The sequence below is a fragment of the Bombina bombina genome, chromosome 7 (assembly GCF_027579735.1).
Source record: "Bombina bombina isolate aBomBom1 chromosome 7, aBomBom1.pri, whole genome shotgun sequence".
Lineage (NCBI taxonomy): Eukaryota > Metazoa > Chordata > Amphibia > Anura > Bombinatoridae > Bombina > Bombina bombina.
The window spans coordinates 524,389,247-524,416,676 of record NC_069505.1 but is presented as its reverse complement, the minus strand read 5'-3'; the positions used below and the strand labels follow the sequence as shown (position 1 = coordinate 524,416,676).

The 27,430-nt window shown below is 41.8% G+C and overlaps 1 protein-coding gene across 1 annotated transcript in view; it reads left to right on the top strand.

Annotated features, from left to right (window-relative positions):
• The window catches only part of ZC3H4 (zinc finger CCCH-type containing 4), a 123,246-nt gene that overhangs the window by 80,084 nt on the left and 15,732 nt on the right, over positions 1 to 27,430 (top strand). The gene's annotated exons all lie outside the window — the stretch shown is intronic.

Below are 27,430 nucleotides of genomic sequence, written 5' to 3'. Positions count from 1 at the left end.
CCACAGGCTAAATACACTAATTCAAATGCTAATATAAGGGTAATGGAAATACTTGTAAAAAATTAATACACTCCAGCAGGTAAAGTGGATCATTGGGAACAAATTAAAGGGGAGACATTTTTTGAGTAAACTGTCCCTTTAAACTGGCCAATACCTTTATCTGCAATGCTAAAAATGCAGGTAATTAGACTGGGAGCTCAGATGTCTAGCTTCACTGTTCTGGCTGGCAGGGCTCTGTGGTTAAAATCCTGGTTGGGTGATGTAACTTCAAAAGCTACACTTTTGTCTTTAATTTATAAAGGTAAGACTTTATTTGGGTCTGGTCTGGAGGAAATTATTTCTGAAATTACGGGTGGAAAGGGATCTTTCCTTCCTCAGAACAAGAAGAATAGACCTAAGGGTCGCTTCTTTTGTAACTTTAAAGGACCAAAGTCTTCCTCTTCTTCCAGACCAGAGCAAGCCAAAACCTATTGGAGTTCTAGTCAGCCCTGAAATAAGGGGAAGCAAAACAAGAAGCATAGAAGCCTTCCACTGACTCTAAATCAGCATGAAGGGTTCGCCCACGATCCAATTTTGGATCAAGTGGGGGGCAGGCTTTCTCTTTTTCGGCATGCTTGGATATGTGATGTCCCAGATTCATGGGCTGTGGACATAGTATCCCAGGTTTACAGAATAGAATTCAAGTTTTGCCCTCCAAGGGGCAGATTTCTCCTGTCAAGACTATCCACAAGCCAGGTAAAGGAGGCCTTCTTAAAACGTGTAGAGGACCTATCCTCCCTGGGATTTATTTTCCCAGTTCCTCTAGAGGAACAGGGTCAAGGATTATATTCAAATCTCTTTGTAGTTCCCAAAAAGGAGGGAACTTTCCATCCTATCCTAGACATAAAGTGCCTCAACAAATTCCTCCGGGTTCCGTCCTTCAAGATGTTAACTATTCGTTCCATTCTTCAATTGGTTCAGGAAGGTCAGTTTATGACGACCATAGACCTGAAGGACGCGTATCTTCATGTTCCTATTCACAGGGATCATCACCAGTTTCTGAGGTTTGCCTTTCTGGACAAGCATTTCCAGTTTGTTGCTTTTCCTTTTGGTCTTTCCACGGCTCCCAGAATATTCACAAAGGTTCTGGGGGCCCTTTTGGCGGTGGTCAGATCTCAGGGAATTGCGGTGGCGTCTTACCTAGACGACCTCTTGGTTCAGGCGTCATCTTTTCAACTAGCAAAATCTCATACAGAGATGATGTTGTCTTTTCTACGTTCCCACAGATGGAAAGTGAATCTGGAAAAGAGTTCCCTTGTTCCAGCTACAAGGGTGTGTTTCTTAGGGACAATCATAGGAAAAACTTCATGGACAGGAACTCTAACGGATGTCAGAAAATTCAAACTTCTTGCTTCGTGCCTTTCTCTCCAGTCTGCTATTTTTCTATCAGTGGCTCAATGCATGGAGGTGACTGGTCTGATGGTTGCTTCCATGGACATCATTCCTTTTGCTTGGTTCCATCTGAGACCTCTGCAACTATGCATGCTCAGTCAATGGAATAGAGACCATTCAGATTTATCGCAGAGGATATATCTTGATCCCCAAACAATAGACTCTCTCTCGTGGTGGATTTCACAGGAACATCTGTCTCGGGACACTTGCTTCCTGAGACCTTCCTGGGTGATTGTGACTACGGGCACCAGCTGGGGAGCAGTTTGGGGTTCTCTAAAACTCAGGGCCTGGACTCGGGAGGAGTCTTCTCTTCCCATAAACATCTTGGAGTTGAGAGCATTCTTCAATGCCTTGACAGCTTGGCCTCAATTATCTTTAGTTCGGTTTATCAGATTCCAGTCGGACAACATCTTGGCTTACACCAACCACCAGAGAGGAACTCAAAGTTCCTTGGCCATGAAAGAGCTGACTCACATTCTACAGTGGGCAGAAGCTCACAATTGTCTCCTATCTGCTATCCACATTCCAGGAGTGGACAACTGGGAGGCGGATTTTCTGAGCAGACAGACTTTTCATTCCAGGGAGTGGGCTTTTCATCCGGAAGTGTTTTCAAGGATAATCCTCAAGTGTGTGTGTGTGGGGGGGGGGGTCTGGAGTTGGATCTGATGGCGTCTCGTCAAAACACCAAGCTTCCAAAGTACGGATCAAGGTCAAGAGATCCTCAGGCCGCTCTGATAGACTCTCTAGTGGTTCCTTGGATTTTCTCTCTGGCATTCCTGTTTCCTCCGTTTACTCTCCTTCCACGAGTCATTGCTTGTATCAAACAAGAGAGAGCATCTGTAATTCTAATAGCTTCTGCTTGGCCTCGCAAGATCTGGTTTGCGTAGCTGGTGAGGATGTCATCTCTTCCACCTTGGAGGTTACCTCTGAGGCAGGACCTTCTAATTCAGGGTCCATTCCTCCATTCAAATCTGGATTCTCTGGAGCTGACTGCTCGGAGATTGAACGCCTAGTTTGGTCTAGACGTGGTTTTCTTTCTGACACGATGAGTCCACGGATCATCTAGTTTCTATTGGGAATATCACTCCTGCCCAGCAGGAGGCGGCAAAGAGCACCACAGCAAAGCTGTTAAATATCACCTCCCTTCCCTCCAACCCCAGTCATTCTCTTTGCCTACATTAGAGCAAGGAAGTGGTAAAGTTCGGTGTTAGTAAAATATTCTTCAAGCAAGATTTTATTATTTTTTAAGTATTACAAGATTGTGCTGCTTTGTTCTGGGGTGTAGCCGTAGTCCATATCAGTCTCTTCAGTAGAGCAGTGGTGGCTTTAGAGCAATGGGAACTTGTGGGACATAATTCTCACTGTGCCTCCCATGTAATTTATTCTGCCCTAACTCTGAAAGCCTGAGTAAGATTACTCAGTCTTTATCTCTTTTTTTCCACAGGTCCATGTGAGGGAGAGGACCTCTCAAACCTGGTGAACTGCCTTGCTGTCTGGCAGATTTATGAGGTAAATCTTGGAGACTTCCGTTGAGGAAGGACCTTCTACTTTAAGGGCCCTTCCTTCATCCAAATCTAGTTTCTCTGAAGCTGACTGCTTGAAGATTAAACGCTTAATTTTAACCAAGCGATGATTTTTGGAATCGGTCATTGAGATTATGATTCAGGCTCGTAAACCTGTGACTAGAAAGATTTACCACAAGATATGGCGTAAATATATATTTTGGTGTGAATCCAAGGGCTACTCTTGGAGTAGAGTTAGGATTCCTAGAATTCTGTCCTTTCTCCAAGAAGGTTTGGAGAAGGGCTTATCGGCAAGTTCCCTAAAGGGTCAAATATCTGCATTGTCTATTTTGTTACACAAATGTCTGGCGGACGTACCAGACGTGCAGTCGTTTTGTCAGGCCTTGGTCAGAATCAGGCCTGTGTTCAAACCAGTTACTCATCCCTGGAGTCTTAATTTAGTTCTTAAGGTTCTTCAAGGGGCTCCGTTTGAGCCTATGCATTCCTTAGATATTAAGTTGTTATCTTGGAAAGTTTTGTTTCTTGTTGCAATTTCATCTGCTCGTAGCGTGTCAGAGCTCTCGACATTACAGTATGAGTCTCCTTACCTTATTTTTCATTCGGATAAGGCAGTTTTATGTACCAAGTTAGGGTTTCTCCCTAAGGTAGTTTCGGACCGGAACATTAACCAGGAGATTGTTGTTCCTTCCTTGTGTCCTAATCCTTCTTCTCAGATGGAATGGCTTCTGCACAATCTGGACCTGGTTCGTGCACTAAAACTCTATTTACAGGCGACTAAGGATTTTCGTCAGTCTTCTGCTCTGTTTGTGGTATTGTCTGGTAAACGTAAGGGACAGAAAGCTACGGCTACTTCTCTTTGTGGCTGAAGAGTATTATTCGCTTTGCCTATGAAACTGCTGGACAGCAGCCTTCTGAGAGAGTTATGGCTCATTCTACGAGGGCTGTTTCCTCTTCCTGGGCATTCAAAAATGAAGCTTCTGTAGAACAGATTTGCAAGGCTGCAACTTGGTCTTCTTCAGACTTTTTCAAAATTCTACAATTTTGACACTCTTGGGAGAAAGGTTCTTCAAGCAGTGGTGCCTTCCGTTTAGGTTCCCTGTCTTGTGCCACCCTTATCTGTGTACTCTAGCTTTGGTATTGATTCCCAATAGTAATTAGATGATCTTGTGGACTCATCGTGCCATTAGAAAGAAAACACAATTTATTCTTACCTAATAAATGTATTTCTTTCTTGACACAATGAGTCCACTGCCCACCCTGTTCTTTAGACAGGTTGTTGGTATGTTATAAACTTCATACACCTCTGCACCTTGTTGCTTCCTTTCTTTCCTTTACTTTGGTCGAATGACTGGGGTTGGAGGGAAGGGAGGTGATATTTAACAGCTTTGCTGTGGTGCTCTTTGCCGCCTCCTGCTGGGCAGGAGTGATATTCCCAATAGTAATTAGATGATCCGTGGACTCATCGTGTCAAGAAAAGAAATAAATTTATCAGGTAAGCATAAATTTTGTTTTTCTGAGCCGGTCATTGATACCATGCTTCAGGCTCGTAAACCTGTTACTCGCATGATTTACCAAAAGGTATGGCGTAAATACCTCTTTATTGGTGCGAATCTAAGGGTTTCTCCTGGAGCCGGGTGAGGATTCCCCGCATTTTATCTTTAGGATGGCCTGGAAAAAGTTTCAGTCAGTACTCTGAAGGGTCAGATTTCTGCACTGTCTATTCTTTTGCACAAAAGTCTGGCAGATTTTGTTCAGGCCCTCGTCAGAATCAGGCCTGTGTTTCAACCTGTTGCTCCTCCTTGGAGCCTTAACCTCGTTCTTAAAGTTTTGCAGCAGGCTCTGTTTGAGCTGATGCATTCTGTTGATATTAAATTGTTATCTTGGAAGGTTTTGTTTCTTCTTGCTATTTCTTCTGCTCCCAGAGTTTCTGAGCTTTCGGCTCTGTAGTGTGATTCCCTGTACCTTATTTTTCATGCAGATAAGGCGGTTCTTTGTACTAAGTTGGAGTTTCTCCCTAAGGTTGTGTCAGATCTAAACATAAATCAGGAAATTATTGTTCCTTCTTTTTGTCCTAATCCTCCTCAGAAAGAACATTTGCAGCATAACCTGGATGTTGTGTGTGCTCTAGAATTTTACCTTCAAGCTACTAAAGACTTTCGGCAATCTTCTGCCCTGTGTGTGGTTTTCTCTGGCAAGCGTAAAGGTCAGAAGGCCACTTCTACTACTCTTTCTCTCTGGTTAAGAAGTTTTATCCGTTTAGCTTATGAGACAGCTTGTCAGCAACCTCCTGAGAGGATTACGGCTCATTCCACTAGGGCTGGGACTTGAACCTTGATATTACCTCACCTTACGCCCCCTGGGTAAGCTAACTTGTTTAACTGTTACAGTTGTTTTTTGTGCTCTCATTACACGTTACATGCCTATGATAGTTGTACTTTATTTTGCTGTATTTATTTCATAGCATCTGTTTTATAACATATTTAATGTTAAGTTACTTTACATCTTTTTGGGTCACACCACTCTGGCCTTAATGTTTGCTCCTAGAACCTCCCCACCCCCAATTTTGCCCGTAAACTGGGCTCCACTTGGTGGACTACTTCCACCACAACACGCTTACTAATGTTTCTGCAGATTTATATCGTAATGTACATGTTTAATCTCTGTTCCCTCCCTTCCATTCCCTTTTTTTCCCAATCCCTTTTTTTCCCATTCCCTTTTTTTCCCATTCCCTTTTTTTCTCATTCCCTTTTTTTCTCATTCCCTTTTTTTCTCATTCCCTTTTTTTCTCATTCCCTTTTTTTCTCATTCCCTTTTTTCCCCGGCAGGCTCTGGCTTTACTTTCCCCCTGTTTTGAGGTAAATGGCGAATGGTAACAATATAAAGATTCTTACCCATAATGTTAGAGGTTTGAATTCGCCAGGCAAACGCAGTATTTTCCTTAGATTACTTTCACACTTGAACCCGGATGTGGTTCTCCTCCAGGAGACACACTGGAAGGAAGGAGACATTCCTACGCTCATTTCTAAAAATTACACCAAAGTTGAACTTGCCCCGTTTTCCTCCAAGGCTGGAGGGGAGGGGTGGCTATCCTGATACATAGGCGCCTGGTGTGCGAGAAAAAGACCCCCATGCCAGATACATAATATTAAAATGTAAGCTCAACCAAATATTGTATACATTATTCTCTATATATCTCCCCAACACTGGCCAGTGCAAGTGTCTTCACAAAATCCTTAAATTAGTTGATAAATATAGACAAGGCAGGGTGGTTATTGGGGGGGACTTTAATTTGGTCTGGGATCCGCTTTTGGACAAAAAAACAAACAGAATTAGTGCAGGGATTTCTCGAAGTGATAACCTCTCTCTCAAATTTAGATCCCTCATGCTGAAATTCAGGTTTCTTTTTAATGACACGCTGAGTCCACAGATCATCATTAATTACTGTTGGGAATATCACTCCTACCCAGCAGGAGGCGGCAAAGAGCACCACAGCAAAGCTGTTAAATATCACCTCCCTTCCCTCACACCCCAGTCATTCTCTGTGCCTACGTTAAAGCAAGGTAGTGGTAAAGTTAGGTGTTAGAAAAAGATTCCTCAAGCAAGATTTTATTATTTTTTAAGTAGTGCAAGATTGTGCTGCTTTGTCCTGGGGTGTAGCCGTAGTCCATATCAGTCTCTTCAGTAGAGCAGTGGTGGCTTTAGAGCATTGGGAACTTGTGGGACACCATTCTCACTGCGCCTCCTATACATTTATGCTGCCCTAAACCTGATAGCCTAAGTAAGATTACTCAGGCTTTATCTTTTCTCCACAGGGCTATGTGAGGGAGAGGACCTTCCAAACCTGGTGAGCTGCCTTGCTGTCTGGCAGATTTAAAAGGTAAGTGCCGACTTTTTATTCTGGGTCTGGGAAAGAATAAAAGGATCCAGAGGAAGTGGAGCACTTTATTTACCTGGGACATATAGCCTCCTATATACAAAAGGAGGGGATTTATAGACAGCACCTTTTAAGCAGGCACTGGGGCTGAGGACTTACCATTAGGGTATGATTTTTCACTGCTCCCGGGGCTTATATCACTGGGACTGAGGAGATAAGCTCATTATGAGGTGGAGTTTCACTGTTCACATATTGTACTAAGCAGCGGTCTAAAAGCTAAAGACCCAGTTTGCTTCCATGCTTTGCAGTAGGTTAATGTACTCCCAGTGACTTAACTTTAAAGCATTAAAATGGCGACCGGGAGATTGCCTTTGGAAACGCCCACGATGGGCGGAGCAATGTGTGGCGCCAATTTGGTTTGTGCACCATTTCCTTAACACTTCCTGTTATCGGAAGGAACAGACAGTTTGAAATTATAAAGAGTCCTCAGTGTTTTAACATGTGTTAGGACCGGACAGCACTACTGCTGAGTTCCGGTCATTTTTCTGAGGGAATGTATCTGGTGTCAGAAAGGCAAGCAGGAACCTCAGCAAAGTTAGCTGAGGGGTAGAAGGGTTCTACAGTATTTGTGTACCAATTTAGCCTTTTTTCTGCACAAAAAAGAAAAACTTACGTTTTAAAATTTAATGAGACAGTAACGTTTATTCAGTTTTAATTTTTATTAAAAAATGAAAGACTTTTATTTGATTATTTCATCCTTTGTGAGTCAGTATGGACCAAGAGGCCCTGAATAGTGTCTCTTGTTCTTTATGTTTTGATACCAATATGGAACCATGAATCCCTTTCCGTTTCTCATGTGGTGAGAGTATTTAAAAAATAGGGAGAGACTTTTCTGAGCCAACTTCTTGTAAGGCGGATGTTGTTCAGGAGTCTAATGACAATGTTCAATATATGCCGCAACTTTCTCCTCAAGTGTTCCAAAATTTTTATTGCCCACTCATGCAGTGCCCTGCGCTTCCTCTCAAACTCCACCTGGAGTTACCTTGCAAGACATCGCTTCTCTAATGTCATCGGCAGTATCTGAGGCATTGTCTGCTTTTCCCATACTGCAGGGAAAACGTAAGAGGAAATGTATTCAAATAAATGTTTGATACAGTAGTGGCTATTCCGAAAGTTTTCTTTCCAGATGCTCGAAGAGGAAGATACTTTGGTAGTATCTGAGGGGAAATCTTTTATCTGATAGTGAAGTTGTTTCTTCTACAATATACGACGAGTCCACGGATTTCATCCTTACTTGTGGGATATTATCCTCCTGCTAACAGGAAGTGGCAAAGAGCACCACAGCAGAGCTGTATATATAGCTCCTCCCTTCCCCCTCCACCTCCAGTCATTCTCTTTGCCTGTGTTATACTAGGAAGAGGTAAAGTGAGGTTTTAGTTTCTTCAAGAAGTTTTTTATTTTAAATGGTACCGGTGAGTACTATTTTCCTCAGGGGGATATGGAAGAAGATTTCTGCCCTGAGGTTGATGATCTTAGCAGCTGTAACTAAGATCCATGTTGGTTCCCACAAGACTTCTGAAGGTAACACAAAAGACATCTTCAGTGTGAAGAACGGTTCATGCTACAAGCAGCATTGAGGTACATGCAGCCCTTTATACAGCAGAGCTGTATATATAGCTCCTCCCTTCCCCCTCCACCTCCAGTCATTCTCTTTGCCTGTGTTATACTAGGAAGAGGTAAAGTGAGGTGTTAGTTTTAGTTTCTTCAAGAAGTTTTTTATTTTAAATGGTACCGGTGAGTACTATTTTCCTCAGGGGGATATGGAAGAAGATTTCTGCCCTGAGGTTGATGATCTTAGCAGCTGTAACTAAGATCCATGTTGGTTCCCACAAGACTTCTGAAGGTAACACAAAAGACATCTTCAGTGTGAAGAACGGTTCATGCTACAAGCAGCATTGAGGTACATGCAGCCCTTTATTTCTGAGGAGACTTAATATATCAGAACTGGCTGGCATTTATTTCCCTGTAAGGGGATGGGGTAAGCAGTAGACCTGTTTTACAAAGTGGGGTGTTACTTGAAGGCATGTTTTATTTTGCTAAATTGACACATTATAATGGGCATTATATGACACTCTGGGAGAGGCAAAAACTGTTGATCGAATTTTTTTTATTACATCAGATAACCAGTATGGCTTGATGGGCTGTGTTTGGGGGGTGTTTATGTTCCACTTAGTGTTTTTTTGTAAAACCGCTTCACCATGCGGTTGTTTTAGACCTACTCCGGCATCGGCCATAAGGGGCGGGGCTTGTTTTTGCACGTTCAGATGCGCCCTTTCTTCTGGCTGGAAAGCAGCAAGCAGTAACTCTGGTTGCTCCTGGACAGTGATTCTCTGGTCCGGAGTGTTGGCGAGTCATTTCGAAGTACCCTGGGGGCAGGTAGGCACCACAGAGGTGCAGGGGGTATTTTTGTGAAAATTGACATTTTTATGATTTAAGTTAACTTTAGAGGTTTATTTCTCCCCTTACTCCTTGGATGCAATAATTTTTGGAGCCATTAATAAGTTTTAAGTTATTTTCTAAGGCAAATTAACGTTCTTAAAGCAGTTTTGGAAAAATTGTGTGCTTTTTATTCCTTAAGGGCGCAGTACACGTTTTTCAAAAATGTATTTAAAGCAATAAATAAAGTGTTTAAACGACTTCTGTGGTTATTACTAGTCTGTTTCAACATGTCTGACATTGAAGAATCTCATTGTTCTATGTGTTTAGAAGCTATTGTGGAACCCCCTCTTACATTGTGTACCTCTTGTACTGAGAGGGCCCTACATTGTAAAGACCATATTTTAGGTCAAGAAAGTGTGCCTAAGGATGATTCTCAGTCTGAAGAGAATCAGGATATGCCATCCAATTCTCCCCAAGTGTCACAACCTTTAACGCCCACACAAGCGACGCCAAGTACCTCTAGTGCGTCTAATTCCTTTACTCTGCAAGAGATGGCTGCAGTTATGTCAATTACCCTTACAGAGGTATTATCTAAATTACCAGTGTTACAGGGTAAACGCAGTAGGCCAGGTATTAATGTAAATACTGAATCCTCTGATGCTTTATTGGCTATTTCCGATGTACCCTCACAGTGTTCTGAGTTGGGGGTCAGGGAATTGCTGTCTGAGGGAGAGCTTTCAGACTCAGGGAATGTGTTACCTCAGACAGATTCGGATGTTATGTCCTTTAAATTTAAGCTTGAACACCTCCGCCTGTTACTTTGGGAGGTTTTAGCGACTCTGGATGATTGTGACCCTATTGTGATACCACCAGAGAAATTGTGTAAGATGGACAAATATCTAGAGGTGCCTACTTACACTGATGTTTTTCCGGTTCCTAAAAGAATTTCGCAAATTATAAAAAAGGAATGGGATAGACCAGGTATATCGTTTTCTCCCCCTCCTAATTTTAAGAAAATGTTTCCCATATCAGATACCATTCGGGATTCGTGGCAAACGGTCCATAAGGTATAGAAAGTTGGAGGGTCTTCTAAAGAAATCTCACACGGACATTGCGTTGGCTTTTCTAAGAACTCACGGGTGGAAGGTGAATATACAAAGAGTTCACTAGTTCCACTGACAAGAGTTCCATTCCTAGGAACTCTGATAGACTCGGTAGACATGAAAATATTTCTGACGGAGGTCAGAAAGTCAAAGATCTTAACTACTTGCCGGACACTTCAGTCCACTCCTCGGCCATCAGTGGCGCAGTGTATGAAGGTCATCGAATTAATGGTAGCGGCAATGGACATTGTTCCGTTTGCTCGCTTACATCTCAGAACACTGCAACTGTGCATGCTCAGACAGTGGAATGGGGAATATGCAGATTTATCTCCTCAGATAAATCTGGATCTAGAAACCAGAGAGACTCTTCTTTGTTGGTTGTCACAGGATCGGGAATGTGCTTCCGCCGACCAGCATGGGTCATAGTGACGACGGACGCCAGCCTCTTGGGCTGGGGTGCAGTCTGAAATTCCCTGAAGGCTCAGGGTGTTTGGACTCAGGAGGAGTCCCTACTTCCAATCAATATTCTGGAGCTGAGAGCAATATTCAACGCGCTTCAAGCGTGGCCTCAGCTGGCCTCGGCCAAATTCATAAGATTTCAGTAGGACAATATCACGACTGTAGCATATATTAATCATCAAGGGGGAACAAAGAGTTCTCTAGCAATGATGGAAGTTTCCAAGATAATTCGATGGGCAGAGACTCACTTGTGCCATCTATCAGCAATCTATATCCCAGGAGTAGAGAACTGGGAAGCGGATTTTCTGAGTCGTCAGACTTTTCATCCGGGGAGTAAGAGCTCCATCCGGAGGTGTTTGCGGCATTGATTCGTCAATGGGGCACACCGGAATTGGATCTTATGGCATCTCGTCAGAATGCCAAACTTCCTTGTTACGGGTCCAGATCAAGGGATCCTCAAGCAGTACTGATGGATGCTCTAGCAGTACCTTGGTCGTTCAACCTGGCTTATGTTTTTCCTCCTTTTCCTCTCCTGCCTCGTCTGATTGCCAGAATCAAACAGGAGAGGACTTCGGTAATCTTGATAGCGCCTGCATGGCCACGCAGGACTTGGTATGCAGATCTAGTGGAAATGTCATCTCTGCACCATGGAAACTGCCACTGAGACAGGACCTTCTCATTCAAGGTCCGTTCCAACATCCAAATCTAAATTCTCTGCAGCTGACTGCCTGGAGATTGAACGCTTGATTTTATCTAAGCGGGGATTCTCTGAGTCGGTCATTGATACTTTGATTCAGGCTCGGAAGCCTGTCACTAGGAAAATTTACCATAAAATATAGCGTAATTCCTAGGATTTTGTCCTTTAAGGGATTATCGGCTAGTTCCTTAAAGGGACAATTATCTGCTTTGTCAATTTTACTACACAAGCGTCTGGCGGATGTCCCAGACGTTCAGACTTTTTGTCAGGCTTTAGTCCGAATCAAGCCTGTGTTTAAACCTGTTGCTCCGCCATGGAGTTTGAATTTAGTTCAAAATGTTCTTCAAGGGGTTCCGTTTGAACCCATGCATTCTATTAGATATTAAGCTTTTATCTTGGAAAGTTTTGTTTTTAGTTGCGATCTCTTCTGCTCGAAGAGTTTCTGAGCTTTCTGCGTTACAATGTGATTCGCCTTATCTTATATTCCATTCTGATAAGGTGGTTTTGCGTACTAAACCTGGATTCCTTCCTAAGGTTGTTTCAAATAAGAATATTAATCAGGAAATTGTTGTTCCTTCTCTATGTCCTAATCCTCCTCCTAAGAAGGAGCGTCTGCTACATAACTTGGACGTGGTTCGTGCCTTGAAGTTTTATTTACAAGCGACCAAGGATTTCCGTCAAACATCTTCTCTCTTTGTTGTTTATTCTGGAAAGCGTAGGGGTCAAAAAGCTACGGCTACCTCTTTCTTTTTGGCTGAAAAGCATAATCCGTTTGGCATACAAGACTGCTGGACAGCAGCCTCCTGAAACAATTACAGCTCATTCTACTAGAGCGCTGGCTTCCACATGGGCTTTTAAAATTGATGCTTCTGTTGAACAGATTTGTAAGGCTGCGACTTAGGCCTCCCTTCATACCTTTTCCAAATTTTCCAAATTTGATACTTTTGCTTCTTCTGAGGCTATTTTTGGGAGAAAAGTTCTTCAAGCAGTGGTGCCTTCCGTTTAGGTAACTCTTGTCCCTCCCGTTCATCCGTGACCTGTTGCTTTGGTATTGTATCCCACAAGTAAGGATGAATCCGTGGACTTGTCGTATCTAGTAGAAGAAAAGTAAATTTATGCTTACCTGATAAATTGATTTCTTCTACGATACGACAAGTCCACGGCCATCCCTGTCATTTTAGACAGATTATATTTTTGTTTTCAAACTTCAGTCACCTCTGCACCTTTTTAGTTTCTCCTTTTTCTTCCTATACCTTCGGTCGAATGACTGGGGGGTGGAGTCAAGGGAGGAGCTATATAGACAGCTCTGCTGTGGTGCTCTTTGCCACTTACTGTTAGCAGGAGGATAATATCCCACAAGTAAGGATGAGTCCGTGGACTCGTATCGTAGAAGAAATCAATTTATCGGGTAAGCATAAATTTCTTTTTCATCTTTCACGATTATCTGTAGACTAGATAAAAAGAGAGGCGTTCTTACGCTGTGTAAAAGACCTCTATACCATGGGAGTAATTTGTCCCGTTCCAGAACAGGGACAGGGGTTTTACTCAAATCTTTTCGTGGTTCCCAAAAAAGAGGGAATTTTCAGACCCATTTTAGATCTCAAGTGTCTAAACAAGTTTCTCAGAGTCTCATCGTTCAAAATGGAGACTATACGAACAATCTTACCAATGATCCAGGAGGGTCAATATATGACTACCGTGGATTTGAAGGATGCTTACCTTCATATTCCTATCCACAAGGATCATCATCAGTTTCTAAGGTTTGCTTTCCTGGACAAACATTATCAGTTTGTGGCTCTTCCCTTCGGGTTGGCCACAGCACCCAGAATCTTCACAAAGGTTCTAGGGTTTCTTCTGGCAGTTCTCAGACCGCGAGGCATAGCAGTGGCGCCTTATCTGGACGATATTCTGATCCAGGCGTCAACGTATCAACTAACAAAATCTCACACGGACACAGTGTTGTCTTTCCTGAGAACTCATGGTTGGAAGGTGAACATAGAGAAAAGTTCAATATTTCCGCAGACAAGGGTTCCTTTCTTGGGAACTCTGATAGACTTGGTAGACATGAAAATATTTCTGACGGAGGTCAGAAAATCAAAGATTCTAAATACTTGCCGAGCACTTCAGTCCATTCCTCGGCCATCAGTGGCTCAGTGTATGGAGGTAATTGGATTAATGGTAGCGGCAATGGACATCATTCCATTTGCTCGCTTTCATCTCAGACCACTGCAGCTGTGCATGCTTGGACAGTGGAATGGGGATTATGTGGATTTATCTCCTCAGATAAACCTACATCAAGAAACCAGAGACACTCTTCTTTGGTGGTTGTCGCCGGATCATCTGTCCCAGGGGACTTGTTTCCGCAGACCCTCGTGGGTGATAGTGACAACGGACGCCAGCCTTCTGGGCTGGGATGCAGTCTGGAATTCCCTGAAGGCTCAGAGTGTTTGCACTCAGGTGGAGTCTCTACTTCCAATCAATATTCTGGAACTGAGAGCAATATTCAATGCGCTTCAGGCGTGGCCTCCGTTGGCTTCGGCCAAATTCATCAGATTCCAGTCGGACAATATCACGACTGTGGCATATATCAATCATCAAGGGGGAACAAGGAGTTCCTTAGCGATGATCGAAGTATCCAAGATAATCCGATGGGCAGGGGCCCACTATTGTTATCTGTCAGCAATTTACATCTGTCAGAACTAGGAAGCGGATTTTCTAAGTCGACAGACCTTTCATCCGGGGGAGTGGGAACTCCTCCCGGAGGTGTTTGCCTCACTGATTCTCTGATGGGGCAGACCGGAATTGGATCTGATGGCATCTCGACAGAATGCCAAGCTTCCAAGATACGGATCCAGGTTGAGGGATCCTCAGGCCGAACTGATAGATGCCTTGGCAGTGCCTTGGTCGTACAGCCTAGCTTATGTGTTTCCACCGTTTCCTCTCCTTCCACGCGTGATTGCTCAAATCAAACAGGAGAGAGCTTCAGTAATCCTGATAGCGCCTGCGTGGCCACTCAGGACTTGGTATGCAGATCTAGTGTCCATGTCCTCTCTGCCACCGTGGAAACTTCCTTTGAGACAGGGCCTTCTCATTCAAGGTCCTTTCCAACATCCAAATCTAATTTCTCTGCAGCTGACTTCGTGGAGATTGAACTCTTGATTTTATGGAATCGAGGATTCTCTGATTCGGTCATTAATACTTTGATACAGGCTAGATAGCCTGTCACTAGAAAAATCTATCATAAGATATGGCGTAAATATATTTATTGATGTGAATCCAAGGGTTACTTATGGAGTAAAGTTAGGATTCCTAGGATTCTGTCTTTTCTCCAAGAAGGATTGGAGAAAGGGTTATCAGCAAGTTCCTTAAAGGGACAAATTTCTGCTTTGTCTATTGTTTCACAAACGTTTGGCAGATGTCTTTTTGTCAGGCTCTATCTAGAATTAAGCCTGTATTTAGACTTATTACTCCTCCCTGGAGTTTGAATTTAGTTCTTCGTGTTCTTCAAGGGGTTCCGTTTGAACCTATGCATTCCATAGATATTAAATTGTTATCTTGGAAAGTTCTGTTTTTGGTTGCTATTTCTTCTGCTCGAAGAGTTTCTGAGCTTTCAGTGTTACAGTGTGATTCGCCTTATCTCATTTTTCATTCTGATAAGGTGGTGTTACGTACCAAACCTGGATTTCTTCCTAAGGTTGTTTCGAATAAAAATATTAATCAGGAAATTGTTGTTCCTTCCTTGTGTCCTAATCCTCCTCCTAAGAAGGAGCGTATGTTACATAATCTGGACGTGGTCCGTGCCTTAAAGTTTTACTTACAGGCAACTAAGGATTTCCGTCAATCATCTTCATTATTCATTGTTTATTCTGGAAAGCGTAGGGGTCAGAAAGCTACGGCTACCTCTCTTTCATTTTGGCTGAGGAGTATCATCCGCCTGGCAAATGAGACTGCTGGACAGCAGCCTCCTGAAAGAATTACGGCTCATTCTACTAGAGCTGTGGCTTCCACATGGGCCTTTAAAAACTATTCATCTGTTGAACAGATTTGAAAGGCTGCGACTTGGTCGTCCCTTCATACTTTTTCCAAATTTTCCAAATTTGATACTTTTGCTTCTTCTGAAGCTGTTTTTGGGGAGAAAAGTTCTTCAAGCAGTGGTGCCTTCCGTTTAGGTCTCTGTCTTGTCCCTCCCTTTCATCCGTGTCCTGTTGCTTTGGTATTGTATCCCACAAGTAAGGATGAAATCCGTGGACTCGACGTATCTTGTAGAAGAAAAGGAAATTTATGCTTACCTGATAAATTGATTTCTTCTACGATACGACGAGTCCACGGCCCTCCCTGTCAATTTAAGACAGATTATAGTTTTTATTATTTACAACTTCAGTCACCTATGCACCTTTTAGCTTTTCTTTTCTCTTCCTATAACCTTCGGTCGAATGACTGGAGGTGGAGGGTAAGGGAGGAGCTATATATACAGCTCTTCTGTGGTGCTCTTTGCCACTTCCTGTTAGCAGGAGGATAATATCCCACAAGTAAGGATGAAATCCGTGGACTCGTCGTATCGTAGAAGAAATCAATTTATCAGGTAAGCATAAATTTCCTTTTTTTTCGGGTTTAAGCTTGTACACCTCCGTTTGTTAATTAAGAAGGTTTTAGCTATCTAGGATGACTCTGAGACTATCTGGGTAGTCAATCCTAAAAAGTCCAGTAAAGTAAACAAGTATTTTGACGTGCCCCCCCCATGGTGGAAGTATTTCCTGTACCAGTAAGGGCTAAAGAGATTATTGCTAGGAATTGGAGAAACCGGGTATCCCTCTTTTTCCACACCCTATTTTTATTGTGATGTTTCCTATAGCGGACTCTATTAAGGAGTCTTGGCAGAAGGGGCAATGTCCACGCTAACCAGAGACCTACTATGCCCATAGAGGATAGTTGTTCCTTTAAAGATCCTATGGATAAGAAGTTAGAGGGGTTGCTCAAAAGAATGTATGTACACCTGGGTTTACAATGGCAACCGGCGATGCTAATGTCACTAGTGCAGCAGCATACTAGTTTCATGCGTTGTCTGATTCTATCCAGACAGACACTCCCCTCGAAGTAATACAAGATAGGATAAAGGCCTTTAAGTTAGCCAACTCCTTTATTACAGATGCTTCCATTCAGTTTTGTTAACAGGGAGCTAAGATTTTAGGCTTGCCATATTGGGCTGCAGAGCGTTATGATTAAAATCTTGACTGCGGATGTCGCATCTAAGTCTAAACTTTTGGCGACTCCTTACAAGGGAAAGACCTTGTTTGGACCTAGTTTGACTGAGCTAATTTCTGATATTATGGGAGTTAAGGGACATTCCCTCCCTCCCTCAAGATAAGATAAATAAATAAAAGGGACGTCAGAGTAATTTTAGTTCCTTTCGAAAATTCTAGGATAATCTTTCCACTCCCTCTTCTAAGCGTGAGCTATCCAAGTCTTATAAATGAGGTTAGAAATGAGCGCAGGGTGAAATCACCAAACTCCTGAAAGGACCTAGGAGTCCCTAACATAGGTCATAGACAAAATTACAAAATCAGGAGCGCTATAGCTGAAGGTGAAACAGACAATAAAAGTGACTAAGCAGAATTGCTAAGATATAAAAGTAAAGGTGTATCCCTTAAATTAAAGTGTACTTCTAGTACTAAAGCTAAATGTGAAACAAACAATTCTAATATAAATGTGATATTGCAGAAGAGTGAAATATAAAAGTAACAGCTGTATCCCTTTAATTAAAACGCTAATTAGCCTAAACCAATACGTATACTTATAGTGATAAATAGTAATGGTAAATGAAGTCCAAACAATAAATAAATGTAATATGGCTATGCCAAATTTAATAAACACAATAAAACACAGTACTAAAATGCCTATCTGTTAAAATGGTATAAAAAACGGATGTCTCCGTTAAAAATTAGAACTGTGTATTGAACCATTAGCCCAGAGAATTAGAGACAACCCCAACATATCCGGAATTAAGCTAGGTGGAAATGAATATAAAATATCACTATTTGCGGATGATGTCATCCTCGCAGTCACTAAACCTTTACTCTCCCTCCCAGTAATATACTCAGAGATAGGTAAATTTGGCCTACTATCAGGTTATAAGGTGAACGAGAGTAAATGTGAGGCCCTGGATATCCATCTACCTAATCACACGAAAAAACTTCTGGAGATTAACTTTGCCTTCTCCTGGGCAAAAACATCCATCAAATATTTAGGTATTTACCTTTCAAGAAATGTGCACACTCTTTACAGAGAAAATTATAAAGTTATATTTAATCAGGTTAAGACATTGTTGACCAATTGGGCTAAACATAAACTGTCATTATATGGAAGGATTATGTCCATCAAAATGACGATACTACCTAAAATCCTCTTTATTTCGCTCTCTCCCAAGAAACGTGCCGATATCAGAGTTACAAATGATGCAGACGGAAATCCTCAAATTTATATGGCAGGGGAAAAGGGCAAGAATCAATAAGGACACTCTGACCAGACATAAATCAGGGGGAGGAGTGGGGCTCCCTGACCTAAGATCTTATTATTATGCAGCTAGAATGGCCCAAACCATCCAATGGCATAAAACGACAGACTCCACAATGGGTTCAACTAGAAACTGATATCATGGAGGTAGGCAGACTAGACAGACTGCTATGGGCAGACAAACAAGACAGACCCCAATCCCTAAGGCAGTATGTAGCAATACATCACACTATAATTTTATGGGACAAATTGACCAGAATAATAATCGATCTCAAGCTACACCCTTAATACCCATCAAGTCAATAATAAGTTCACAATTGCAGGGAAAATGGGAAAATAAAGGCCTATACCGTATTGCAGACACACTTGTAAATGGTAAGATAATAACTTTTCAGCAGTATGAAGGACTAGGGGAACCTGATAGAAATCTATGGTTTCAATACCTACAACTCAAATCAAGGGTACAGGAGATATTAGGAAACACAAAGAGAGAGCATAACACCACATATGAGTCATTGTGCTTATCTAAAGACTACAAGAGGGGCATAATTTCTTTACTATACCCAATTTTTAATGTCAAAGAAAAAGATAAAAAAAATTATGGCATGATAAAATGGGAAAGGGATTTAGGCAGATCTTGGTCAGTAGAGACATGGACAGAAAATATTCAGAGAGGTCTTAAATTCTCTGCTAATGCTAACTTAAAAGAAAACTACCTCAAAGTAATACACAGGTGATACATCTACCCCACTAGAGGGGTTAAAGATGAAGAGCGAGCGCATCATCAATGCTACAGAGGATGTGACGTAGTGGGGACATATCTACATATGTAGTGGCACTGTGGGGGGGTCAAGCGGATATGGGATTACATCTCAAATTACTTAAGCATACTATTAGAAGCAGATATAGCCCTTTCCCCAGAGCAGGCCCTTTTACATTTTCCACTAGAAGGACATCTAAAGAGGCATTCTAAATTAGTTAATATGATCTGTACTATCACGCGCATGTGTATAGCTAAGTTTTGGAAGATGGCTACCCCTTCATTTGAGTATATTGAAAAGAGAATAGAATATCACTATAATATGTCGAGTGCCACAGCAGAACTCTTAAACACTAAAGACCGTTTCATTGAAATGTGGGAACCTTATATTATGCATATTGAAAGGTCTAGAAGGATAGGACGGACTGCCATATAAAAGGCCAGGGATAGAGGAGGTATTGTGTGAGAATTGTTTCTATCTGTTTGGACTAGGATACTTTGTTGGATACGAAAATAATATTATTCGGAGTAAAATCCCGATAAGTCTATAACGAATGTGACTTTTTTCAGACTGAACCTGTATTGCTTCCTGTTTGAAGTTTATTTGTATTATGATGTTTTGATATGAAAAATCAATAAAAATATTTAAACAAAAAAAAAAATTAGAACTAGGTTGCCACCACATAAAAACAGATCTGTAGAAATATATATTGAGGCCGTAAATGTAGAACCAGTAATACTTGACTTAGTCCAAACTTAAAGTCTCAAGGGTGAAAGTTCCAAAAGAAAATGCTTAGTTTTAAATTGCGAGCAACCGCAGGCTTACCCCCAGGCTGTGTGTACTCTGTGGTCTCTTACCGCCGTAGCGGGATGACGTCACCTTTATGGGCGCTGTCCTGGATTAGCCGTCTGATTGGTCCTTTAGCGGAGCGGCTTCAAATAGTAACTTTGACTTCCAACAACAAAGTATCTGCTCTTAAGTGCCTGCCAGCACGCAAGATACCTTTTCAAGGATGGTGTGTGGAATAAACGGATTGTTTAACTTTGTCCAATCTCCAATTACAGAGGATCAGGGACCTCGCTGTGCAGTGGATCAGTTGGTCCTGTGATAGCCTGTTAGACTGCGCTGACCTTGTTACCAATTCTGTCAGTCTCTGCCAGCGTGGTCTGCAGTTTTCAATTAATCACTAATGCACAGGGTATTAAGTCCCAGAAGTGATTAAAATAAAGGTTATAGCTCCGGCTACAGATAGGTATAGAAATATCAAGAGTTGCAACTACATCAACGCGTTTCTCCCTATACAGGGCTTTTTCAAGATAAATTAGTTACAACACGTGCCTTTTTAAAAGTGTATCCCAAATCTCATTGGTCAAAAGTCCATTAATTATTTCTTACTGTGGTAGAGACTTAAGGTGGTATTGGCAAACCTATGCAATAAGGCAACCAATTGCTGAGAATATATTTCATATATAAAAAATGTATATAATAATTTAATCTGTATATAGGAATTCAAGCAGAGCCTAAAATTAAAGAATAACTTAGAAGGTTTAGAAAAAGCTTGGTTGTTTATAACACATAATAATAATGTCTACTAACAGCGTGACTATACTGTGCTATAACCTAACAATAAAAACTATTAAATTAATACAAAGATATAGGGCAAAAGACAGATGATGATGATATATATAGGGAACTAAAGATCTAGTATCGGTGTGACCAGTATACATTGTTAATAACCCAATAACTAATCTAATAAAAATGGGGAAATATCCAGTTCAGAGTTTAGGCCAGCAGGAAATAATGTGTCATACTTATATATAAATTCAGCCTCTCTTAATTTTAGGAATTTTTCTATGTTTCCTCCTCTCCAATTCTGCTTGACTTGTTATATCCCCCAATATTTTAGGTCTTTAGTGTTACCATTGTGTACTAGTTTAAAGTGCTTGTAAAGATTAGTGTCCTCAACTCCCTTCTCAATACATAGGAGGTGCTCCCTTATTCTATCCCTAATCATTCACTTGGTTTCTCCAAAATATACCAAATTACATGTGCATTTGATAACATAGACTACCCCTTTAGTTGTACATCTAATACATTCTTTAATGGTTAGTTCTTCTCCTGACTTATGGACACTTACTACACTTCTTTTATCGCTGTGTTTACACCCCTTGCAGGAATAGCAGGGGAAAAAGCCAGATATCTTTTCTCCATGTAAATTCTTTTGTGTGGAGCATTGTCTTTTATTTACATTTCGAGCACTAGGTGCCAGAATAGATTTAAAGTTTTTTGTTTTCTAAAAATCATTCTGGGTTTTTGTGGGAGTAAATCCCCCAATATAGGATCAGCTTTAAGTATAGTCCAATGTTTATTTAAAATCTTTCTCATAATGCCATGGTCTATATTATAATCCATAATAAAAGGTACATCAATCATTTCTGGGTTTCTTCTGTTAAGTGTGATCAGTCCACGGGTCATCATTACTTGTGGGATATTAACTGCTCCCCTACAGGAAGTGCAAGAGGATTCACCCAGCAGAGTTGCTATATAGCTCCTCCCCTCTACGTCACCCCCAGTCATTCTCTTGCACCCAACGACTAGATAGGATGTGTGAGAGGACTATGGTGATATATTTAGTTTTTATATCTTCAATCAAAAGTTTGTTATTTTATAATAGCACCGGAGTGTGTTATTCCTTCTCTGGTAGAATTTGAAGAAGAATCTACCTGAGTTTTTCTATGATTTTAGCCGGAGTAGTTAAGATCATATTGCTGTTTCTCGGCCATCTGAGGAGAGGTAAACTTCAGATCAGGGGACAGCAGGCAGATTAATCTGCAAAGAGGTATGTAGCAGTTTATTATTTTCTGACATGGAATTGATGAGAAAATCCTGCCATACCGTTATAATGTAAACTCAGCCTTGAATGCAGTAGATGTAGCTGATATCAGGCTGTCATGTATGTATATTTTACACTTCAGTTTTCTGGGAAATGGTACTTCTCTGGCTTTTAAACTGTATACATAGACTTAACCTATTTTGCAGGGACTTGCAATAGGTTTTAAATGACAATTAATTATTGAGGTAAAACGTTTTTTTGCTGGCATGTAAAAACGTTTTTTTCTCTGAGGTACTGGGTGAAAAAAATGTTTTGGGCACTTTTTTTCCACTTGGCAATAGTTTTGATTTAAATTAGAGCAGTTCACTGATCCCTCTCACTGTTATGTGTGTGGGGGAGGGGCCATTTTGGTGCTTTCACTATGCATCAGAAAAACTCAGTCAGAGGTTCATTTTCTTCCTGCATGATCCGGTTCATCTCTACAGAGTTCAGGGATCTCAAGAGTCTTTTTTGAGGGAAGTAATCATTCACAGCAGAGCTGTGCTGATTGTATTGACTGTGATATAAAAAACGTTTATTTGTGTATTTTTTTCTGCTGCCTGGGTTAGTTATCATTTGCTGAGGGGAACAATCCTTTGCTAAAACTGTATATTCTGACAAAGATTGATGCTATAACTTAATTATTTTATCTGTTATAATATTTTCTGTGCTTCTTAAAGGCACAGTTCGTTTTCATATTATTTGTAAATTACTTTGAAAAGTATTTCCAAGTTGCTGTTTATTTGCTAGTGTGTTAAACATGTCTGATTCAGAGGAATATCTCTGTGCTATATGTGTTAATGCCAAAGTGGAGCCCAATAGAAATTTATGTACTAAATGTATTGATGCTACTTTAAAAAATATTCAATCTGTACAAATTGAACATATTTCACCAAACAACGAGGGGAGAGTTATGCCGACTAACTCGCCTCACGTGTCAGTACCTGCATCTCCCACTCAGGAGGTGCGTGATATTGTAGCGCCGAGTGCATCTGGGCGGCCATTACAAATCACATTACAAGATATGGCTACTGTTATGACTGAAGTTTTGGCTAAACTACCAGAACTAAGAGGTAAACGTGATCACTCTGGGATGAGAACAGAGTGCGCTGATAATGCAAGGGCCATGTCTGATACTGCGTCACAGTTTGCAGAACGTGAAGACGGAGAGCTTCATTCTGTGGGTGACGGTTCTGATCCAAATAAACTGGACTCAGACATTTCAAATTTTAAATTTAAGCTTGAGAACCTCCGTGTGTTACTAGGGGAGGTATTAGCGGCTCTGAATGATTGTAACACAGTTGCAATCCCAGAAAAAATGTGTAGGTTGGATAAATATTTTGCGGTACCGACGAGTACTGACGTTTTTCCTATACCTAAGAGACTTACTGACATTGTTACTAAGGAGTGGGATAGACCCGGTGTGCCTTTCTCACCACCTCCTATATTCAGAAAAATGTTTCCAATAGACGCCGCCACACGGGACTTATGGCAAATGGTCCCTAAGGTGGAGGGAGCAGTTTCTACTTTAGCTAAGCGTACCACTATCCCAGTGGAGGATAGCTGTGCTTTTTCAGATCCAATGGATAAAAAATTAGAGGGTTACCTTAAGAAAATGTTTGTTCAACAAGGATTTATATTGCAACCTCTTGCATGTATTGCGCCTGTCACGGCTGCAGCAGCATTTTGGTTTGAGTCTTGGGAAGAGACACTTCAATCATCCACACTAGATGACATCACACACAAACTTAAATTCCTTAAGTTAGCTAATTCATTTATTTCAGATGCCGTAGTACATTTAACTAAACTTGCGGCTAAAAATTCAGGATTCGCCATTCAGGCACGCAGAGCTCTGTGGCTAAGATCCTGGTCAGCTGATGTTACGTCTAAATCTAAATTGCTTAATATTCCTTTCAAAGGGCAGACCTTATTCGGGCCCGGCTTGAAAGAGATTATTGATGACATTACAGGAGGTAAAGGTCATGCCCTGCCTCAGGACAAGGCCAAAGCCAAGGCTAGACAGTCCAATTTTCGTTCCTTTCGTAATTTCAAAGCAGGAGCAGCATCAACTTCCTCTGCACCAAAACAGGAAGGAGCTGTTGCTCGCTACAGACAAGGCTGGAAACCTAACCAGTCCTGGAACAGGGGCAAACAGGCCAGAAAACCTGCTGCTGCCCCTAAGACAGCATGAATTGAGGGCCCCCGATCCGGGACCGGATCTAGTGGGGGGCAGACTTTCCCTCTTCGCCCAGGCTTGGGCAAGAGATGTTCAGGATCCCTGGGCGTTAGAGATCATATCTCAGGGATACCTTCTGGACTTCAAATCCTCTCCCCCAAGAGGGAGATTTCATCTGTCAAGGTTGTCAACAAACCTAACAAAGAAGGAAGCGTTTCTACGCTGCGTACAAGATCTTTTATTAATGGGAGTGATCCATCCAGTTCCGCGGTTGGAACAAGGACAAGGGTTTTACTCAAATCTGTTTGTAGTTCCCAAAAAGAGGGAACCTTCAGGCCAATCTTGGATTTAAAGATCCTAAACAAATTCCTAAGAGTTCCATCGTTCAAGATGGAAACTATTCGAACAATTTTGCCCATGATCCAAGAGGGTCAGTACTTGACCACAGTGGATTTAAAGGATGCTTACCTTCACATACCGATTCACAGAAGTCATTACCGGTATCTAAGGTTTGCCAGTTTGACGCTCTTCCATTCGGACTGGCTACGGCTCCAAGAATCTTCACAAAGGTTCTGGGCACTCTTCTGGCGGTACTAAGACCGCGAGGAATTTCAGTAGCTCCGTACTTAGACGACATACTGATACAAGCTTCAAGCTTTCAAACTGCCAAATCTCATACAGAGATAGTACTGGCATTTCTAAGGTCGCATGGATGGAAAGTGAACGAAGAGAAAAGTTCTCTCTTTCCACTCACAAGAGTTCCCTTCCTGGGGACTCTGATAGATTCTGTAGAAATGAAGATTTACCTGACAGAGGACAGGTTAACAAAACTTCAAAATGCATGCCGTGTCCTTCATTCCATTCAAGAGACCAGAAATTCTCTTCTATGGTGGCTTTATCGGCCACATCTGTCCAGGGGAATGCCATTCAGCAGGCCAGACTGGTCAATTGTAACAACAGACGCCAGCCTACTAGGTTGGGGCGCTGTCTGGAATTCTCTGAAGGCTCAGGGACTATGGAATCAGGAGGAGAATCTTCTTCCAATAAACATTCTGGAATTGAGAGCAGTCCTCAATGCTCTTCTGGCTTGGCCCCAGTTAGCAACTCGGGGGTTCATCAGGTTCCAGTCGGACAACATCACGACTGTAGCTTATATCAACCATCAGGGAGGGACAAGAAGCTCCCTAGCAATGATGGAAGTATCGAAGATAATTCGCTGGGCAGAGTCTCACTCTTGCCACCTGTCTGCAATCCACATCCCGGGAGTGGAGAACTGGGAGGCGGATTTCTTAAGTCGTCAGACTTTTCATCCGGGGGAGTGGGAACTTCATCCAGAGGTCTTTGCCCAAATACTTCCACGTTGGGGCAAACCAGAGATAGATCTCATGGCGTCTCGACAGAACGCCAAGCTTCCGCGCTACGGGTCCAGATCCAGGGATCCGGGAGCGGTCCTGATAGATGCCTTGACAGCACCATGGACCTTCAGGATGGCTTATGTGTTTCCACCTTTCCCGATGCTTCCTCGATTGATTGCCAGAATCAAACAGGAGAAAGCATCAGTGATTCTAATAGCGCCTGCATGGCCACGCAGGACTTGGTATACAGATCTGGTGGACATGTCATTCTGTCCACCTTGGTCGTTACCTCTGAAACAGGACCTTCTGATTCAGGGTCCTTTCAAACATCAAAATCTAACTTCTCTGAAGCTGACTGCTTGGAAATTGAACGCTTGATCTTATCAAAGCGTGGTTTTTCTGAGTCAGTTATTGATACCTTAATACAGGCTAGGAAGCCTGTCACCAGAAAGATTTACCATAAAATATGGCGTAAATACCTATATTGTTGCGAATCCAAAGGTTACTCTTGGAGTAAGGTTAGGATTCCTAGGATATTGTCTTTTCTACAAGAAGGTTTAGAAAAGGGGTTATCCGCTAGTTCCTTAAAGGGACAGATCTCAGCTCTGTCCATTCTGTTACACAAGCGTCTGTCAGAAGTTCCAGACGTTCAGGCTTTTTGTCAGGCTTTGGCCAGGATTAAACCTGTGTTTAAAGCTGTGGCTCCACCATGGAGTTTAAACCTTGTTCTTAACGTTTTACAGGGTGTTCCGTTTGAACCCCTTCATTCCATTGATATAAAGTTGTTATCTTGGAAAGTTCTATTTTTAATGGCTATTTCCTCGGCTCGAAGAGTCTCTGAGTTATCAGCCTTACATTGTGATTCTCCTTATTTGATTTTTCACTCGGATAAGGTAGTTCTGCGTACTAAGCCTGGGTTCTTACCTAAGGTAGTCACTAACAGGAATATCAATCAGGAGATTGTTGTTCCATCCTTGTGCCCAAATCCTTCTTCGAGGAAGGAACGTCTTTTGCACAATCTGGATGTAGTTCGTGCCCTTAAATTTTATTTACAGGCAACTAAAGATTTTCGACAAACGTCTTCCCTGTTTGTCGTTTACTCTGGTCAGAGGAGAGGTCAAAAAGCTTCTGCTACCTCTCTCTCTTTTTGGCTTCGTAGCATAATTCGTTTAGCTTATGAGACTGCTGGACAGCAGCCTCCTGAAAGAATTACAGCTCATTCCACTAGAGCTGTGGCTTCCACTTGGGCTTTTAAGAATGAGGCCTCTGTTGAACAGATTTGCAAGGCTGCAACTTGGTCTTCGCTTCATACTTTTTCCAAATTTTACAAATTTGACACTTTTGCTTCCTCGGAGGCTATTTTTGGGAGAAAGGTTCTTCAGGCAGTGGTTCCTTCTGTATAAAGAGCCTGCCTATCCCTCCCATCATCCGTGTACTTTTGCTTTGGTATTGGTATCCCACAAGTAATGATGACCCGTGGACTGATCACACTTAACAGAAGAAAACATAATTTATGCTTACCTGATAAATTCCTTTCTTCTGTAGTGTGATCAGTCCACGGCCCGCCCTGTTTTTTAAGGCAGGTAAATATTTTTTAAATTATACTCCAGTCACCACTACACCCTTGGCTTCTCCTTTCTCGTTGGTCCTTGGTCGAATGACTGGAGGTGACGTAGAGGGGAGGAGCTATATAGCAACTCTGCTGGGTGAATCCTCTTGCACTTCCTGTAGGGGAGCAGTTAATATCCCACAAGTAATGATGACCCGTGGACTGATCACACTACAGAAGAAAGGAATTTATCAGGTAAGCATAAATTATGTTTTTTATTGGGATTTTTTTGTTTATATGAAAGGAGAGATTTCCTATCAGTTTCCCTTGCTCTCATCACGGCCTTATTCACAACCTCATCATTATATCCCCTATCTATAAACTTGTCAATTAGTGTCACAATTTGATTCTCAAAATCTGAGAGTCTGGAACAGTTTTTCCTCACTCTCAGTTTTGGCCAACAGGGATGTTATCTTTCCATTGTTGGAGGTGACAACTATTGGCGTGTACAAAGTTATTAGAGTCCACCTCCTTAAAGTTTGTCCTTGTTTCCAAATTCTTATTAATAGCCATAATTTCTAAGTCTAAAAAGACCACTCTTTCTTTTTAGTCACTGGAGACATAACTTCATTATATACAAAAATAGATCATGACAAAGGCATTCTGGCCATTAAGAAATAT